We start from the raw sequence: 20,738 nt of genomic DNA on the forward strand, positions 1-20,738 counted from the left end.
AACTCACACCCAAGTGTGTCAGAAAGGGCAAAGACCCCCTCCCCCTATTAAAAGGGCTGACACTACACGCTGACAGTCATTCAAACAATAATTACTGGATGTATGACTGTCACTTCTTCCTGGCTACACACAAGCAAAGAGTGGTTATGCAAAGAACCCAAAGGTCTCTTTCACAGCGATCTTTTCATGTCTTTCACTTAAATGATAATTTTTTCCATAATTTTTACATGCTTCACATGTGCGGCTCTTAGCCCCTCAGGCTTGGATCAATAACAATAAAAATCTGAGCAATTATCGCAAGGTTCCCAGTCCCAATGATCGGTCAAAACTAACCCTGGTTAAAACCCCAAATTTCCACTCTCCCAACTCACTTATATGGGGGAACTTCAAATGCTCATAACTCCAGAACCCTAAGTCCTAGAGACTCAAGGGTGGTACCGTTGGACTCGGGGTGCACACAAATGGGGGGGTAGGACAAGGTCCCATGTCTCTATCTTTCTCAGCTGAGGATCGGTCAAAACTGACTCTGGTTAAAACCCCAAATTTTCACTCTCCCAACTCACTTATAGGGGGGAACTTCAAATGCTCATAACTCCAGAACCCTAAGTCCTAGAGACTCAAGGGTGGTACCGTTGGACTCGGGGTGCACACAAATGGGGGGGTAGGACAAGGTCCCATGTCTCTATCTTGCTCCGCTGAAGATCGGTCAAAACTGACCCTGGTTAAATCCCAAATTTTCACTCTCCCAACTCACTTATATGGGGGAACTTCAAATGCTCATAACTCCAGAACCCTAAGTCCTAGAGACTCAAGAGTGGTACCGTTGGACTCGGGGTCCACACAAATGGGGGGGTAGGACAAGGTCCCATGTCTCTATCTTTCTCAGCTGAGGATCGGTCAAAACTGACTCTGGTTAAAACCCCAAATTTTCACTCTCCCAACTCACTTATGTAGGAGAACTTCACATGGTCATAACTCCAGAACCCTAAGTCCTAGAGACTCAAGGGTTGTACCGTTGGACTCGGGGTGCACACAAATGGGGGGGTAGGACAAGGTCCCATGTCTCTATTTTTCTCCCCTGAGGATCGGTCAAAGCTGACCCTGGTTAAAACACCAAGCCATGTACACTCACTACAACCCTAAACAGCAACTTCAGCTTGACAAAAAGTACCACAAAAAGAGGGGTCCAAAACACTCCTAAGGCTCTGAAACGTGCTCCTAAACACTTTCTGGAGGAACACTTTTGGCCTCTCACCCTTAGGCAAATTTTCACTCTCCCAACTCACTTATATGGGGGATATTCAAATGCTCATAACTCCGGAACCCTAAGTCCTAGAGACTCAAGGGTGGTACCGTTGGACTCGGGGTACACACAAATGGGGGGGTAGGACAAGGTCCCATGTCTCTATCTTTCTCCCCTGAGGATCGATCAAAGCTGACCCTGGTTAAAACTCCAAGCCCTGTACACTCTTAACAACCGTGAACACAAACTTCAACTTGACAAAAAGTACCACAAAAAGGGGGGTCCAAACCACTCCTAGGGCTCTGAAATGTGTTCCTAAACACTTTCTGGGGGAACACTTTGGGCCTTTCACACTTAGGCAGATTTTCACTCTCCTAACTCACTTATATGGGGGAACTTCAAATGCTCATAACTCCAGAACCCTAAGTCCTAGAGACTCAAGGGTGGTACCGTTGGACTCGGGGTGCACACAAACGGGGGGGGGGGGGGGACAAGGTCCCATGTCTCTATCTTTCTCCATTGAGGATCGGTCAAAACTGACTCTGGTTAAAACCCCAAATTTTCACTCTCCCAACTGACTTATATGGGGGAACTTCAAATGCTCATAACTCCAGAACCCTACGTCCTAGAGACTCAAGGGTGGTACCGTTGGACTCGGGGTGCACACAAATGGGGGGGTAGGACAAGGTCCCATGTCTCTATCTTTCTCCGCTGAGGATCGGTCAAAACTGACTCTGGTTAACACCCCAAATTTTCACTCTCCCAACTGACTTATATGGGGCAACTTCAAATGCTCATAACTCCAGAACCCTAAGTCCTAGAGACTCAAGGGTGGTACCGTTGGACTCGGGGTGCACACAAATGGGGGCTAGGACAAGGTCCCATGTCTCTATCTTGCTCCGCTGAGGATCGGTCAAAACTGACCCTGGTTAAATCCCAAATTTTCACTCTCCCAACTGACTTATATGGGGGAACTTCAAATGCTCATAACTCCAGAACCCTAAGTCCTAGAGACTCAAGGGTGGTACCGTTGGACTCGGGGTGCACACAAATGGGGGGCTAGGACAAGGTCCCATGTCTCTATCTTGCTCCGCTGAGGATCGGTCAAAACTGACCCTGGTTAAATCCCAAATTTTCACTCTCCCAACTGACTTATATGGGGGAACTTCAAATGCTCATAACTCCAGAACCCTAAGTCCTAGAGACTCAAGGGTGGTACCGTTGGACTCGGGGTGCACACAAATGGGGGGGTAGGACAAGGTCCCATGTCTCTATCTTGCTCCGCTGAGGATCGGTCAAAACTGACCCTGGTCAAAACTCCAAGCCCTGTACACTCTTAACAACCGTGAACACCAACTTCAACTTGACAAAAAGTACCACAAAAAGGGGGGTCCAAACCACTCCTAGGGCTCTGAAATGTGTTCCTAAACACTTTCTGGGGGAACACTTTGGGCCTTTCACACTTAGGCAGATTTTCACTCTCCCAACTGACTTATATGGGGGAACTTCAAATGCTCATAACTCCAGAACCCTAAGTCCTAGAGACTCAAGGGTGGTACCGTTGGACTCGGGGTGCACACAAATGGGGGGGTAGGACAAGGTCCCATGTCTCTATCTTTCTCCGCTGAGGATCGGTCAAAACTGACTCTGGTTAAAACCCCAAATTTTCACTCTCCCAACTGACTTATATGGGGGAACTTCAAATGCTCATAACTCCAGAACCCTAAGTCCTAGAGACTCAAGGGTGGTACCGTTGGACTCGGGGTGCACACAAATGGGGGGGTAGGACAAGATCCCATGTCTCTATCTTGCTCCGCTGAGGATCGGTCAAAACTGACCCTGGTCAAAACTCCAAGCCCTGTACACTCTTAACAACCATGAACACCAACTTCAACTTGACAAAAAGTACCACAAAAAGGGGGGCCCAAACCACTCCTAGGGCTCTGAAATGTGTTCCTAAACACTTTCTGGGGGAACACTTTGGGCCTTTCACACTTAGGCAGATTTTCACTCTCCCAACTGACTTATATGGGGGAACTTCAAATGCTCATAACTCCAGAACCCTAAGTCCTAGAGACTCAAGGGTGGTACCGTTGGACTCGGGGTGCACACAAATGGGGGGGTAGGACAAGGTCCCATGTCTCTATCTTTCTCAGCTGAGGATTGGTCAAAACTGACTCTGTTTAAAACCCCAAATTTTCACTCTCCCAACTGACTTATATGGGGGAACTTCAAATGCTCATAACTCCAGAACCCTAAGTCCTAGAGACTCAAGGGTGGTACCGTTGGACTCGGGGTGCACACAAATGGGGGGGTAGGACAAGGTCCCATGTCTCTATCTTTCTCAGCTGAGGATCGGTCAAAACTGACTCTGGTTAAAACCCCAAATTTTCACTCTCCCAACTGACTTATATGGGGGAACTTCAAATGCTCATAACTCCAGAACCCTAAGTCCTAGAGACTCAAGGGTGGTACCGTTGGACTCGGGGTGCACACAAATGGGGGGGTAGGACAAGGTCCAATGTCTGTATCTTGCTCCGCTGAGGATCGGTCAAAACTGACCCTGGTTAAATCCCAAATTTTCACTCTCCCAACTCACTTATATGGGGGAACTTCAAATGCTCATAACTCCGGAACCCTAAGTCCTAGAGACTCAAGGGTGGTACCGTTGGACTCGGGGTGCACACAAATGGGGGGTTAGGACAAGGTCCCATGTCTCTATCTTGCTCCGCTGAGGATCGGTCAAAACTGACCCTAGTCAAAACTCCAAGCCCTGTACACTCTTAACAACCGTGAACACCAACTTCAACTTGACAAAAAGTACCACAAAAAGGGTGTCCAAACCACTCCTAGGGCTCTGAAATGTGTTCCTAAACACTTTCTGGGGGAACACTTTGGGCCTTTCACACTTAGGCAGATTTTCACTCTCCCAACTCACTTATATGGGGGAACTTCAAATGCTCATAACTCCAGAACCCTAAGTCCTAGAGACTCAAGGGTGGTACCGTTGGACTCGGGGTGCACACAAATAGGGGCTAGGACAAGGTCCCTTGTCTCTATCTTGCTCCGCTGAGGATCGGTCAAAACTGACCCTGGTTAAATCCCAAATTTTCACTCTCCCAACTCACTTATATGGGGGAACTTCAAATGCTCATAACTCCAGAACCCTAAGTCCTAGAGACTCAAGGGTGGTACCGTTGGACTCGGGGTGCACACAAATGGGGGCTAGGACAAGGTCCCTTGTCTCTATCTTGCTCCGCTGAGGATCGGTCAAAACTGACCCTGGTTAAATCCCAAATTTTCACTCTCCCAACTCACTTATATGGGGGAACTTCAAATGCTCATAACTCCAGAACCCTAAGTCCTAGAGACTCAAGGGTGGTACCGTTGGACTCGGGGTGCACACAAATAGGGGGGGTGGGACAAGGTCCCATGTCTCTATCTTGCTCCGCTGAGGATCGGTCAAAACTGACCCTGGTCAAAACTCCAAGCCCTGTACACTCTTAACAACCATGAACACCAACTTCAACTTGACAAAAAGTACCACAAAAAGGGGGGCCCAAACCACTCCTAGGGCTCTGAAATGTGTTCCTAAACACTTTCTGGGGGAACACTTTGGGCCTTTCACACTTAGGCAGATTTTCACTCTCCCAACTCACTTATATGGGGGAACTTCAAATGCTCATAACTCCAGAACCCTAAGTCCTAGAGACTCAAGGGTGGTACCGTTGGACTCGGGGTGCACACAAATGGGGGGGTAGGACAAGGTCCCATGTCTCTATCTTTCTCAGCTGAGGATTGGTCAAAACTGACTCTGTTTAAAACCCCAAATTTTCACTCTCCCAACTGACTTATATGGGGGAACTTCAAATGCTCATAACTCCAGAACCCTAAGTCCTAGAGACTCAAGGGTGGTACCGTTGGACTCGGGGTGCACACAAATGGGGGGGTAGGACAAGGTCCCATGTCTCTATCTTTCTCAGCTGAGGATCGGTCAAAACTGACTCTGGTTAAAACCCCAAATTTTCACTCTCCCAACTGACTTATATGGGGGAACTTCAAATGCTCATAACTCCAGAACCCTAAGTCCTAGAGACTCAAGGGTGGTACCGTTGGACTCGGGGTGCACACAAATGGGGGGGTAGGACAAGGTCCCATGTCTCTATCTTTCTCCGCTGAGGATCGGTCAAAACTGACCCTGGTCAAAACTCCAAGCCCTGTACACTCTTAACAACCGTGAACACAAACTTCAACTTGACAAAAAGTACCACAAAAAAGGGGGGTCCAAACCACTCCTAGGGCTCTGAAATGTGTTCCTAAACACTTTCTGGGGGAACACTTTTGGCCTTTCACACTTAGGCAGATTTTCACTCTCCCAACTGACTTATATGGGGGAACTTCAAATGCTCATAACTCCAGAACCCTAAGTCCTAGAGACTCAAGGGTGGTACCGTTGGACTCGGGGTGCACACAAATGGGGGGGTAGGACAAGGTCCCATGTCTCTATCTTTCTCCGCTGAGGATCGGTCAAAACTGACCCTGGTTAAAACCCCAAATTTTCACTCTCCCAACTGACTTATATGGGGGAACTTCAAATGCTCATAACTCCAGAACCCTAAGTCCTAGAGACTCAAGGGTGGTACCGTTGGACTCGGGGTGCACACAAATGGGGGGGTAGGACAAGGTCCCATGTCTCTATCTTTCTCCGCTGAGGATCGGTCAAAACTGACCCTGGTTAAAACCCCAAATTTTCACTCTCCCAACTGACTTATATGGGGGAACTTCAAATGCTCATAACTCCAGAACCCTAAGTCCTAGAGACTCAAGGGTGGTACCGTTGGACTCGGGGTGCACACAAATGGGGGGGTAGGACAAGGTCCCATGTCTCTATCTTTCTCAGCTGAGGATTGGTCAAAACTGACTCTGTTTAAAACCCCAAATTTTCACTCTCCCAACTCACTTATATGGGGGAACTTCAAATGCTCATAACTCCAGAACCCTAAGTCCTAGAGACTCAAGGGTGGTACCGTTGGACTCGGGGTGCACACAAATGGGGGGGTAGGACAAGGTCCCATGTCTGTATCTTGCTCCGCTGAGGATCGGTCAAAACTGACCCTGGTTAAATCCCAAATTTTCACTCTCCCAACTCACTTACATGGGGGAACTTCAAATGCTCATAACTCCGGAACCCTAAGTCCTAGAGACTCAAGGGTGGTACCGCTGGACTCGGGGTGCACACAAATGGGGGGGTAGGACAAGGTCCCATGTCTCTATCTTTCTCCGTTGAGGATCGGTCAAAACTGACTCTGGTTAAAACCCCAAATTTTCACTCTCCCAACTGACTTATATGGGGGAACTTCAAATGCTCATAACTTCAGAACCCTAAGTCCTAGAGACTCAAGGGTGGTACCGTTGGACTCGGGGTGCACACAAATGGGGGGGTAGGACAAGGTCCCATGTCTCTATCTTGCTCCGCTGAGGATCGGTCAAAACTGACCCTGGTCAAAACTCCAAGCCCTGTACATTCTTAACAACCGTGAACACAAACTTCAACTTGACAAAAAGTACCACAAAAAGGGGGGTCCAAACCACTCCTAGGGCTCTGAAATGTGTTCCTAAACACTTTCTGGGGGAACACTTTTGGCCTTTCACACTTAGGCAGATTTGCACTCTCCCAACTGACTTATATGGGGGAACTTCAAATGCTCATAACTCCAGAACCCTAAGTCCTAGAGACTCAAGGGTGGTACCGTTGGACTCGGGGTGCACACAAATGGGGGGGTAGGACAAGGTCCCATGTCTCTATCTTGCTCCGCTGAGGATCGGTCAAAACTGACCCTGGTTAAATCCCAAATTTTCACTCTCCCAACTCACTTATATGGGGGAACTTCAAATGCTCATAACTCCAGAACCCTAAGTCCTAGAGACTCAAGGGTGGTACCGTTGGACTCGGGGTGCACACAAATGGGGGGGTAGGACAAGGTCCCATGTCTCTATCTTTCTCAGCTGAGGATTGGTCAAAACTGACTCTGTTTAAAACCCCAAATTTTCACTCTCCCAACTGACTTATATGGGGGAACTTCAAATGCTCATAACTCCAGAACCCTAAGTCGTAGAGACTCAAGGGTGGTACCGTTGGACTCGGGGTGCACACAAATGGGGGGGTAGGACAAGGTCCCATGTCTCTATCTTGCTCCGCTGAGGATCGGTCAAAACTGACCCTGGTCAAAACTCCAAGCCCTGTACACTCTTAACAACCGTGAACACAAACTTCAACTTGACAAAAAGTACCACAAAAAAGGGGGGTCCAAACCACTCCTAGGGCTCTGAAATGTGTTCCTAAACACTTTCTGGGGGAACACTTTTGGCCTTTCACACTTAGGCAGATTTTCACTCTCCCAACTCACTTATATGGGGGAACTTCAAATGCTCATAACTCCAGAACCCTAAGTCCTAGAGACTCAAGGGTGGTACCGTTGGACTCGGGGTGCACACAAATGGGGGGGTAGGACAAGGTCCCATGTCTCTATCTTTCTCAGCTGAGGATCGGTCAAAACTGACTCTGGTTAAAACCCCAAATTTTCACTCTCCCAACTGACTTATATGGGGGAACTTCAAATGCTCATAACTCCAGAACCCTAAGTCCTAGAGACTCAAGGGTGGTACCGTTGGACTCGGGGTGCACACAAATGGGGGGGGGTAGGACAAGGTCCCATGTCTCTATCTTTCTCCGTTGAGGATCGGTCAAAACTGACTCTGGTTAAAACCCCAAATTTTCACTCTCCCAACTGACTTATATGGGGGAACTTCAAATGCTCATAACTTCAGAACCCTAAGTCCTAGAGACTCAAGGGTGGTACCGTTGGACTCGGGGTGCACACAAATGGGGGGGTAGGACAAGGTCCCATGTCTCTATCTTGCTCCGCTGAGGATCGGTCAAAACTGACCCTGGTCAAAACTCCAAGCCCTGTACATTCTTAACAACCGTGAACACAAACTTCAACTTGACAAAAAGTACCACAAAAAGGGGGGTCCAAACCACTCCTAGGGCTCTGAAATGTGTTCCTAAACACTTTCTGGGGGAACACTTTTGGCCTTTCACACTTAGGCAGATTTGCACTCTCCCAACTGACTTATATGGGGGAACTTCAAATGCTCATAACTCCAGAACCCTAAGTCCTAGAGACTCAAGGGTGGTACCGTTGGACTCGGGGTGCACACAAATGGGGGGGTAGGACAAGGTCCCATGTCTCTATCTTTCTCCGCTGAGGATCGGTCAAAACTGACCCTGGTTAAAACCCCAAATTTTCACTCTCCCAACTGACTTATATGGGGGAACTTCAAATGCTCATAACTCCAGAACTCTAAGTCCTAGAGACTCAAGGGTGGTACCGTTGGACTCGGGGTGCACACAAATGGGGGGGTAGGACAAGGTCCCATGTCTCTATCTTTCTCAGCTGAGGATTGGTCAAAACTGACTCTGTTTAAAACCCCAAATTTTCACTCTCCCAACTCACTTATATGGGGGAACTTCAAATGCTCATAACTCCAGAACCCTAAGTCCTAGAGACTCAAGGGTGGTACCGTTGGACTCGGGGTGCACACAAATGGGGGGGTAGGACAAGGTCCCATGTCTCTATCTTTCTCCGCTGAGGATCAGTCAAAACTGACCCTGGTTAAATCCCAAATTTTCACTCTCCCAACTCACTTATATGGGGGAACTTCAAATGCTCATAACTCCAGAACCCTAAGTCCTAGAGACTCAAGGGTGGTACCGTTGGACTCGGGGTGCACACAAATGGGGGGGTAGGACAAGGTCCCATGTCTCTATCTTTCTCAGCTGAGGATCGGTCAAAACTGACTCTGGTTAAAACCCCAAATTTTCACTCTCCCAACTGACTTATATGGGGGAACTTCAAATGCTCATAACTCCAGAACCCTAAGTCCTAGAGACTCAAGGGTGGTACCGTTGGACTCGGGGTGCACACAAATGGGGGGGTAGGACAAGGTCCCATGTCTCTATCTTGCTCCGCTGAGGATCGGTCAAAACTGACCCTGGTCAAAACTCCAAGCCCTGTACACTCTTAACAACCGTGAACACCAACTTCAACTTGACAAAAAGTACCACAAAAAGGGGGGTCCAAACCACTCCTAGGGCTCTGAAATGTGTTCCTAAACACTTTCTGGGGGAACACTTTGGGCCTTTCACACTTAGGCAGATTTTCACTCTCCCAACTGACTTATATGGGGGAACTTCAAATGCTCATAACTCCAGAACCCTAAGTCCTAGAGACTCAAGGGTGGTACCGTTGGACTCGGGGTGCACACAAATGGGGGGGTAGGACAAGGTCCCATGTCTCTATCTTTCTCAGCTGAGGATCGGTCAAAACTGACTCTGGTTAAAACCCCAAATTTTCACTCTCCCAACTGACTTATATGGGGGAACTTCAAATGCTCATAACTCCAGAACCCTAAGTCCTAGAGACTCAAGGGTGGTACCGTTGGACTCGGGGTGCACACAAATGGGGGGGTAGGACAAGGTCCCATGTCTCTATCTTTCTCCGTTGAGGATCGGTCAAAACTGACTCTGGTTAAAACCCCAAATTTTCACTCTCCCAACTGACTTATATGGGGGAACTTCAAATGCTCATAACTTCAGAACCCTAAGTCCTAGAGACTCAAGGGTGGTACCGTTGGACTCGGGGTGCACACAAATGGGGGGGTAGGACAAGGTCCCATGTCTCTATCTTGCTCCGCTGAGGATCGGTCAAAACTGACCCTGGTCAAAACTCCAAGCCCTGTACATTCTTAACAACCGTGAACACAAACTTCAACTTGACAAAAAGTACCACAAAAAGGGGGGTCCAAACCACTCCTAGGGCTCTGAAATGTGTTCCTAAACACTTTCTGGGGGAACACTTTTGGCCTTTCACACTTAGGCAGATTTGCACTCTCCCAACTGACTTATATGGGGGAACTTCAAATGCTCATAACTCCAGAACCCTAAGTCCTAGAGACTCAAGGGTGGTACCGTTGGACTCGGGGTGCACACAAATGGGGGGGTAGGACAAGGTCCCATGTCTCTATCTTGCTCCGCTGAGGATCGGTCAAAACTGACCCTGGTCAAAACTCCAAGCCCTGTACATTCTTAACAACCGTGAACACAAACTTCAACTTGACAAAAAGTACCACAAAAAGGGGGGTCCAAACCACTCCTAGGGCTCTGAAATGTGTTCCTAAACACTTTCTGGGGGAACACTTTTGGCCTTTCACACTTAGGCAGATTTGCACTCTCCCAACTGACTTATATGGGGGAACTTCAAATGCTCATAACTCCAGAACCCTAAGTCCTAGAGACTCAAGGGTGGTACCGTTGGACTCGGGGTGCACACAAATGGGGGGGTAGGACAAGGTCCCATGTCTCTATCTTTCTCCGCTGAGGATCGGTCAAAACTGACCCTGGTTAAAACCCCAAATTTTCACTCTCCCAACTGACTTATATGGGGGAACTTCAAATGCTCATAACTCCAGAACCCTAAGTCCTAGAGACTCAAGGGTGGTACCGTTGGACTCGGGGTGCACACAAATGGGGGGGTAGGACAAGGTCCCATGTCTCTATCTTTCTCAGCTGAGAATTGTTCAAAACTGACTCTGTTTAAAACCCCAAATTTTCACTCTCCCAACTCACTTATATGGGGGAACTTCAAATGCTCATAACTCCAGAACCCTAAGTCCTAGAGACTCAAGGGTGGTACCGTTGGACTCGGGGTGCACACAAATGGGGGGGTAGGACAAGGTCCCATGTCTCTATCTTTCTCCGCTGAGGATCAGTCAAAACTGACCCTGGTTAAATCCCAAATTTTCACTCTCCCAACTCACTTATATGGGGGAACTTCAAATGCTCATAACTCCAGAACCCTAAGTCCTAGAGACTCAAGGGTGGTACCGTTGGACTCGGGGTGCACACAAATGGGGGGGTAGGACAAGGTCCCATGTCTGTATCTTGCTCCGCTGAGGATCGGTCAAAACTGACCCTGGTTAAATCCCAAATTTTCACTCTCCCAACTCACTTACATGGGGGAACTTCAAACGCTCATAACTCCAGAACCCTAAGTCCTAGAGACTCAAGGGTGGTACCGTTGGACTCGGGGTGCACACAAATGGGGGGGTAGGACAAGGTCCCATGTCTCTATCTTTCTCAGCTGAGGATCGGTCAAAACTGACTCTGTTTAAAACCCCAAATTTTCACTCTCCCAACTGACTTATATGGGGGAACTTCAAATGCTCATAACTTCAGAACCCTAAGTCCTAGAGACTCAAGGGTGGTACCGTTGGACTCGGGGTGCACACAAATGGGGGGGTAGGACAAGGTCCCATGTCTCTATCTTTCTCAGCTGAGGATTGGTCAAAACTGACTCTGTTTAAAACCCCAAATTTTCACTCTCCCAACTGACTTATATGGGGGAACTTCAAATGCTCATAACTCCAGAACCCTAAGTCGTAGAGACTCAAGGGTGGTACCGTTGGACTCGGGGTGCACACAAATGGGGGGGTAGGACAAGGTCCCATGTCTCTATCTTGCTCCGCTGAGGATCGGTCAAAACTGACCCTGGTCAAAACTCCAAGCCCTGTACACTCTTAACAACCGTGAACACAAACTTCAACTTGACAAAAAGTACCACAAAAAAGGGGGGTCCAAACCACTCCTAGGGCTCTGAAATGTGTTCCTAAACACTTTCTGGGGGAACACTTTTGGCCTTTCACACTTAGGCAGATTTTCACTCTCCCAACTGACTTATATGGGGGAACTTCAAATGCTCATAACTCCAGAACCCTAAGTCCTAGAGACTCAAGGGTGGTACCGTTGGACTCGGGGTGCACACAAATGGGGGGGTAGGACAAGGTCCCATGTCTCTATCTTTCTCCGCTGAGGATCGGTCAAAACTGACCCTGGTTAAAACCCCAAATTTTCACTCTCCCAACTGACTTATATGGGGGAACTTCAAATGCTCATAACTCCAGAACCCTAAGTCCTAGAGACTCAAGGGTGGTACCGTTGGACTCGGGGTGCACACAAATGGGGGGGTAGGACAAGGTCCCATGTCTCTATCTTTCTCAGCTGAGGATTGGTCAAAACTGACTCTGTTTAAAACCCCAAATTTTCACTCTCCCAACTCACTTATATGGGGGAACTTCAAATGCTCATAACTCCAGAACCCTAAGTCCTAGAGACTCAAGGGTGGTACCGTTGGACTCGGGGTGCACACAAATGGGGGGGTAGGACAAGGTCCCATGTCTCTATCTTTCTCAGCTGAGGATCGGTCAAAACTGACTCTGGTTAAAACCCCAAATTTTCACTCTCCCAACTGACTTATATGGGGGAACTTCAAATGCTCATAACTCCAGAACCCTAAGTCCTAGAGACTCAAGGGTGGTACCGTTGGACTCGGGGTGCACACAAATGGGGGGGTAGGACAAGGTCCCATGTCTCTATCTTGCTCCGCTGAGGATCGGTCAAAACTGACCCTGGTCAAAACTCCAAGCCCTGTACATTCTTAACAACCGTGAACACAAACTTCAACTTGACAAAAAGTACCACAAAAAGGGGGGTCCAAACCACTCCTAGGGCTCTGAAATGTGTTCCTAAACACTTTCTGGGGGAACACTTTTGGCCTTTCACACTTAGGCAGATTTGCACTCTCCCAACTGACTTATATGGGGGAACTTCAAATGCTCATAACTCCAGAACCCTAAGTCCTAGAGACTCAAGGGTGGTACCGTTGGACTCGGGGTGCACACAAATGGGGGGGTAGGACAAGGTCCCATGTCTCTATCTTGCTCCGCTGAGGATCAGTCAAAACTGACTCTGGTTAAAACCCCAAATTTTCACTCTCCCAACTGACTTATATGGGGGAACTTCAAATGCTCATAACTCCAGAACCCTAAGTCCTAGAGACTCAAGGGTGGTACCGTTGGACTCGGGGTGCACACAAATGGGGGGGGTAGGACAAGGTCCCATGTCTCTATCTTTCTCAGCTGAGGATCGGTCAAAACTGACTCTGGTTAAAACCCCAAATTTTCACTCTCCCAACTCACTTATATGGGGGAACTTCAAATGCTCATAACTCCAGAACCCTAAGTCCTAGAGACTCAAGGGTGGTACCGTTGGACTCGGGGTGCACACAAATGGGGGGGTAGGACAAGGTCCCATGTCTCTATCTTGCTCCGCTGAGGATCGGTCAAAACTGACCCTGGTCAAAACTCCAAGCCCTGTACACTCTTAACAACCGTGAACACCAACTTCAACTTGACAAAAAGTACCACAAAAAGGGGGGTCCAAACCACTCCTAGGGCTCTGAAATGTGTTCCTAAACACTTTCTGGGGGAACACTTTGGGCCTTTCACACTTAGGCAGATTTGCACTCTCCCAACTGACTTATATGGGGGAACTTCAAATGCTCATAACTCCAGAACCCTAAGTCCTAGAGACTCAAGGGTGGTACCGTTGGACTCGGGGTGCACACAAATGGGGGGGGTAGGACAAGGTCCCATGTCTCTATCTTTCTCAGCTGAGGATTGGTCAAAACTGACTCTGTTTAAAACCCCAAATTTTCACTCTCCCAACTCACTTATATGGGGGAACTTCAAATGCTCATAACTCCAGAACCCTAAGTCCTAGAGACTCAAGGGTGGTACCGTTGGACTCGGGGTGCACACAAATGGGGGGGTAGGACAAGGTCCCATGTCTCTATCTTTCTCAGCTGAGGATCGGTCAAAACTGACTCTGGTTAAAACCCCAAATTTTCACTCTCCCAACTGACTTATATGGGGGAACTTCAAATGCTCATAACTCCAGAACCCTAAGTCCTAGAGACTCAAGGGTGGTACCGTTGGACTCGGGGTGCACACAAATGGGGGGGTAGGACAAGGTCCCATGTCTCTATCTTGCTCCGCTGAGGATCGGTCAAAACTGACCCTGGTCAAAACTCCAAGCCCTGTACATTCTTAACAACCGTGAACACAAACTTCAACTTGACAAAAAGTACCACAAAAAGGGGGGTCCAAACCACTCCTAGGGCTCTGAAATGTGTTCCTAAACACTTTCTGGGGGAACACTTTTGGCCTTTCACACTTAGGCAGATTTGCACTCTCCCAACTGACTTATATGGGGGAACTTCAAATGCTCATAACTCCAGAACCCTAAGTCCTAGAGACTCAAGGGTGGTACCGTTGGACTCGGGGTGCACACAAATGGGGGGGTAGGACAAGGTCCCATGTCTCTATCTTGCTCCGCTGAGGATCGGTCAAAACTGACCCTGGTCAAAACTCCAAGCCCTGTACACTCTTAACAACCGTGAACACCAACTTCAACTTGACAAAAAGTACCACAAAAAGGGGGGTCCAAACCACTCCTAGGGCTCTGAAATGTGTTCCTAAACACTTTCTGGGGGAACACTTTGGGCCTTTCACACTTAGGCAGATTTTCACTCTCCCAACTGACTTATATGGGGGAACTTCAAATGCTCATAACTCCAGAACCCTAAGTCCTAGAGACTCAAGGGTGGTACCGTTGGACTCGCGGTGCACACAAATGGGGGGGTAGGACAAGGTCCCATGTCTCTATCTTTCTCAGCTGAGGATCGGTCAAAACTGACTCTGGTTAAAACCCCAAATTTTCACTCTCCCAACTGACTTATATGGGGGAACTTCAAATGCTCATAACTCCAGAACCCTAAGTCCTAGAGACTCAAGGGTGGTACCGTTGGACTCGGGGTGCACACAAATGGGGGGGTAGGACAAGGTCCCATGTCTCTATCTTTCTCCGTTGAGGATCGGTCAAAACTGACTCTGGTTAAAACCCCAAATTTTCACTCTCCCAACTGACTTATATGGGGGAACTTCAAATGCTCATAACTTCAGAACCCTAAGTCCTAGAGACTCAAGGGTGGTACCGTTGGACTCGGGGTGCACACAAATGGGGGGGTAGGACAAGGTCCCATGTCTCTATCTTGCTCCGCTGAGGATCGGTCAAAACTGACCCTGGTCAAAACTCCAAGCCCTGTACATTCTTAACAACCGTGAACACAAACTTCAACTTGACAAAAAGTACCACAAAAAGGGGGGTTCAAACCACTCCTAGGGCTCTGAAATGTGTTCCTAAACACTTTCTGGGGGAACACTTTTGGCCTTTCACACTTAGGCAGATTTGCACTCTCCCAACTGACTTATATGGGGGAACTTCAAATGCTCATAACTCCAGAACCCTAAGTCCTAGAGACTCAAGGGTGGTACCGTTGGACTCGGGGTGCACACAAATGGGGGGGTAGGACAAGGTCCCATGTCTCTATCTTGCTCCGCTGAGGATCGGTCAAAACTGACCCTGGTCAAAACTCCAAGCCCTGTACACTCTTAACAACCGTGAACACCAACTTCAACTTGACAAAAAGTACCACAAAAAGGGGGGTCCAAACCACTCCTAGGGCTCTGAAATGTGTTCCTAAACACTTTCTGGGGGAACACTTTGGGCCTTTCACACTTAGGCAGATTTTCACTCTCCCAACTGACTTATATGGGGGAACTTCAAATGCTCATAACTCCAGAACCCTAAGTCCTAGAGACTCAAGGGTGGTACCGTTGGACTCGGGGTGCACACAAATGGGGGGGTAGGACAAGGTCCCATGTCTCTATCTTTCTCAGCTGAGGATCGGTCAAAACTGACTCTGGTTAAAACCCCAAATTTTCACTCTCCCAACTGACTTATATGGGGGAACTTCAAATGCTCATAACTCCAGAACCCTAAGTCCTAGAGACTCAAGGGTGGTACCGTTGGACTCGGGGTGCACACAAATGGGGGGGTAGGACAAGGTCCCATGTCTCTATCTTTCTCCGTTGAGGATCGGTCAAAACTGACTCTGGTTAAAACCCCAAATTTTCACTCTCCCAACTGACTTATATGGGGGAACTTCAAATGCTCATAACTTCAGAACCCTAAGTCCTAGAGACTCAAGGGTGGTACCGTTGGACTCGGGGTGCACACAAATGGGGGGGTAGGACAAGGTCCCATGTCTCTATCTTGCTCCGCTGAGGATCGGTCAAAACTGACCCTGGTCAAAACTCCAAGCCCTGTACATTCTTAACAACCGTGAACACAAACTTCAACTTGACAAAAAGTACCACAAAAAGGGGGGTCCAAACCACTCCTAGGGCTCTGAAATGTGTTCCTAAACACTTTCTGGGGGAACACTTTTGGCCTTTCACACTTAGGCAGATTTGCACTCTCCCAACTGACTTATATGGGGGAACTTCAAATGCTCATAACTCCAGAACCCTAAGTCCTAGAGACTCAAGGGTGGTACCGTTGGACTCGGGGTGCACACAAATGGGGGGGTAGGACAAGGTCCCATGTCTCTATCTTTCTCCGCTGAGGATCGGTCAAAACTGACCCTGGTTAAAACCCCAAATTTTCACTCTCCCAACTGACTTATATGGGGGAACTTCAAATGCTCATAACTCCAGAACCCTAAGTCCTAGAGACTCAAGGGTGGTACCGTTGGACTCGGGGTGCACACAAATGGGGGGGTAGGACAAGGTCCCATGTCTCTATCTTTCTCAGCTGAGAATTGTTCAAAACTGACTCTGTTTAAAACCCCAAATTTTCACTCTCCCAACTCACTTATATGGGGGAACTTCAAATGCTCATAACTCCAGAACCCTAAGTCCTAGAGACTCAAGGGTGGTACCGTTGGACTCGGGGTGCACACAAATGGGGGGGTAGGACAAGGTCCCATGTCTCTATCTTTCTCCGCTGAGGATCAGTCAAAACTGACCCTGGTTAAATCCCAAATTTTCACTCTCCCAACTCACTTATATGGGGGAACTTCAAATGCTCATAACTCCAGAACCCTAAGTCCTAGAGACTCAAGGGTGGTACCGTTGGACTCGGGGTGCACACAAATGGGGGGGTAGGACAAGGTCCCATGTCTGTATCTTGCTCCGCTGAGGATCGGTCAAAACTGACCCTGGTTAAATCCCAAATTTTCACTCTCCCAACTCACTTACATGGGGGAACTTCAAACGCTCATAACTCCAGAACCCTAAGTCCTAGAGACTCAAGGGTGGTACCGTTGGACTCGGGGTGCACACAAATGGGGGGGTAGGACAAGGTCCCATGTCTCTATCTTTCTCAGCTGAGGATTGGTCAAAACTGACTCTGTTTAAAACCCCAAATTTTCACTCTCCCAACTGACTTATATGGGGGAACTTCAAATGCTCATAACTTCAGAACCCTAAGTCCTAGAGACTCAAGGGTGGTACCGTTGGACTCGGGGTGCACACAAATGGGGGGGTAGGACAAGGTCCCATGTCTCTATCTTTCTCAGCTGAGGATCGGTCAAAACTGACTCTGGTTAAAATCCCAAATTTTCACTCTCCCAACTGACTTATATGGGGGAACTTCAAATGCTCATAACTCCAGAACCCTAAGTCCTAGAGACTCAAGGGTGGTACCGTTGGACTCGGGGTGCACACAAATGGGGGGGGTAGGACAAGGTCCCATGTCTCTATCTTTCTCAGCTGAGGATTGGTCAAAACTGACTCTGTTTAAAACCCCAAATTTTCACTCTCCCAACTCACTTATATGGGGGAACTTCAAATGCTCATAACTCCAGAACCCTAAGTCCTAGAGACTCAAGGGTGGTACCGTTGGACTCGGGGTGCACACAAATGGGGGGGTAGGACAAGGTCCCATGTCTCTATCTTTCTCAGCTGAGGATCGGTCAAAACTGACTCTGGTTAAAACCCCAAATTTTCACTCTCCCAACTGACTTATATGGGGGAACTTCAAATGCTCATAACTCCAGAACCCTAAGTCCTAGAGACTCAAGGGTGGTACCGTTGGACTCGGGGTGCACACAAATGGGGGGGTAGGACAAGGTCCCATGTCTCTATCTTGCTCCGCTGAGGATCGGTCAAAACTGACCCTGGTCAAAACTCCAAGCCCTGTACATTCTTAACAACCGTGAACACAAACTTCAACTTGACAAAAAGTACCACAAAAAGGGGGGTCCAAACCACTCCTAGGGCTCTGAAATGTGTTCCTAAACACTTTCTGGGGGAACACTTTTGGCCTTTCACACTTAGGCAGATTTGCACTCTCCCAACTGACTTATATGGGGGAACTTCAAATGCTCATAACTCCAGAACCCTAAGTCCTAGAGACTCAAGGGTGGTACCGTTGGACTCGGGGTGCACACAAATGGGGGGGTAGGACAAGGTCCCATGTCTCTATCTTGCTCCGCTGAGGATCGGTCAAAACTGACCCTGGTCAAAACTCCAAGCCCTGTACACTCTTAACAACCGTGAACACCAACTTCAACTTGACAAAAAGTACCACAAAAAGGGGGGTCCAAACCACTCCTAGGGCTCTGAAATGTGTTCCTAAACACTTTCTGGGGGAACACTTTGGGCCTTTCACACTTAGGCAGATTTTCACTCTCCCAACTGACTTATATGGGGGAACTTCAAATGCTCATAACTCCAGAACCCTAAGTCCTAGAGACTCAAGGGTGGTACCGTTGGACTCGGGGTGCACACAAATGGGGGGGTGGGACAAGGTCCCATGTCTCTATCTTTCTCAGCTGAGGATCGGTCAAAACTGACTCTGGTTAAAACCCCAAATTTTCACTCTCCCAACTGACTTATATGGGGGAACTTCAAATGCTCATAACTCCAGAACCCTAAGTCCTAGAGACTCAAGGGTGGTACCGTTGGACTCGGGGTGCACACAAATGGGGGGGTAGGACAAGGTCCCATGTCTCTATCTTTCTCCGTTGAGGATCGGTCAAAACTGACTGGTTAAAACCCCAAATTTTCACTCTCCCAACTGACTTATATGGGGGAACTTCAAATGCTCATAACTTCAGAACCCTAAGTCCTAGAGACTCAAGGGTGGTACCGTTGGACTCGGGGTGCACACAAATGGGGGGGTAGGACAAGGTCCCATGTCTCTATCTTGCTCCGCTGAGGATCGGTCAAAACTGACCCTGGTCAAAACTCCAAGCCCTGTACATTCTTAACAACCGTGAACACAAACTTCAACTTGACAAAAAGTACCACAAAAAGGGGGGTCCAAACCACTCCTAGGGCTCTGAAATGTGTTCCTAAACACTTTCTGGGGGAACACTTTTGGCCTTTCACACTTAGGCAGATTTGCACTCTCCCAACTGACTTATATGGGGGAACTTCAAATGCTCATAACTCCAGAACCCTAAGTCCTAGAGACTCAAGGGTGGTACCGTTGGACTCGGGGTGCACACAAATGGGGGGGTAGGACAAGGTCCCATGTCTCTATCTTGCTCCGCTGAGGATCGGTCAAAACTGACCCTGGTCAAAACTCCAAGCCCTGTACACTCTTAACAACCGTGAACACCAACTTCAACTTGACAAAAAGTACCACAAAAAGGGGGGTCCAAACCACTCCTAGGGCTCTGAAATGTGTTCCTAAACACTTTCTGGGGGAACACTTTGGGCCTTTCACACTTAGGCAGATTTTCACTCTCCCAACTGACTTATATGGGGGAACTTCAAATGCTCATAACTCCAGAACCCTAAGTCCTAGAGACTCAAGGGTGGTACCGTTGGACTCGGGGTGCACACAAATGGGGGGGTAGGACAAGGTCCCATGTCTCTATCTTTCTCAGCTGAGGATCGGTCAAAACTGACTCTGGTTAAAACCCCAAATTTTCACTCTCCCAACTGACTTATATGGGGGAACTTCAAATGCTCATAACTCCAGAACCCTAAGTCCTAGAGACTCAAGGGTGGTACCGTTGGACTCGGGGTGCACACAAATGGGGGGGTAGGACAAGGTCCCATGTCTCTATCTTTCTCCGTTGAGGATCGGTCAAAACTGACTCTGGTTAAAACCCCAAATTTTCACTCTCCCAACTGACTTATATGGGGGAACTTCAAATGCTCATAACTTCAGAACCCTAAGTCCTAGAGACTCAAGGGTGGTACCGTTGGACTCGGGGTGCACACAAATGGGGGGGTAGGACAAGGTCCCATGTCTCTATCTTGCTCCGCTGAGGATCGGTCAAAACTGACCCTGGTCAAAACTCCAAGCCCTGTACATTCTTAACAACCGTGAACACAAACTTCAACTTGACAAAAAGTACCACAAAAAGGGGGGTCCAAACCACTCCTAGGGCTCTGAAATGTGTTCCTAAACACTTTCTGGGGGAACACTTTTGGCCTTTCACACTTAGGCAGATTTGCACTCTCCCAACTGACTTATATGGGGGAACTTCAAATGCTCATAACTCCAGAACCCTAAGTCCTAGAGACTCAAGGGTGGTACCGTTGGACTCGGGGTGCACACAAATGGGGGGGTAGGACAAGGTCCCATGTCTCTATCTTTCTCCGCTGAGGATCGGTCAAAACTGACCCTGGTTAAAACCCCAAATTTTCACTCTCCCAACTGACTTATATGGGGGAA

The 20,738-nt window shown here is 48.4% G+C and overlaps 1 pseudogene; it reads right to left on the reverse strand.

The window, feature by feature from the left end:
- Positions 1 to 20,738, reverse strand: part of LOC121182857 — a 149,431-nt pseudogene that overhangs the window by 11,833 nt on the left and 116,860 nt on the right.

Source organism: Toxotes jaculatrix, chromosome 6 (assembly GCF_017976425.1).
Source record: "Toxotes jaculatrix isolate fToxJac2 chromosome 6, fToxJac2.pri, whole genome shotgun sequence".
NCBI classification, from domain to species: Eukaryota; Metazoa; Chordata; class Actinopteri; family Toxotidae; genus Toxotes; species Toxotes jaculatrix.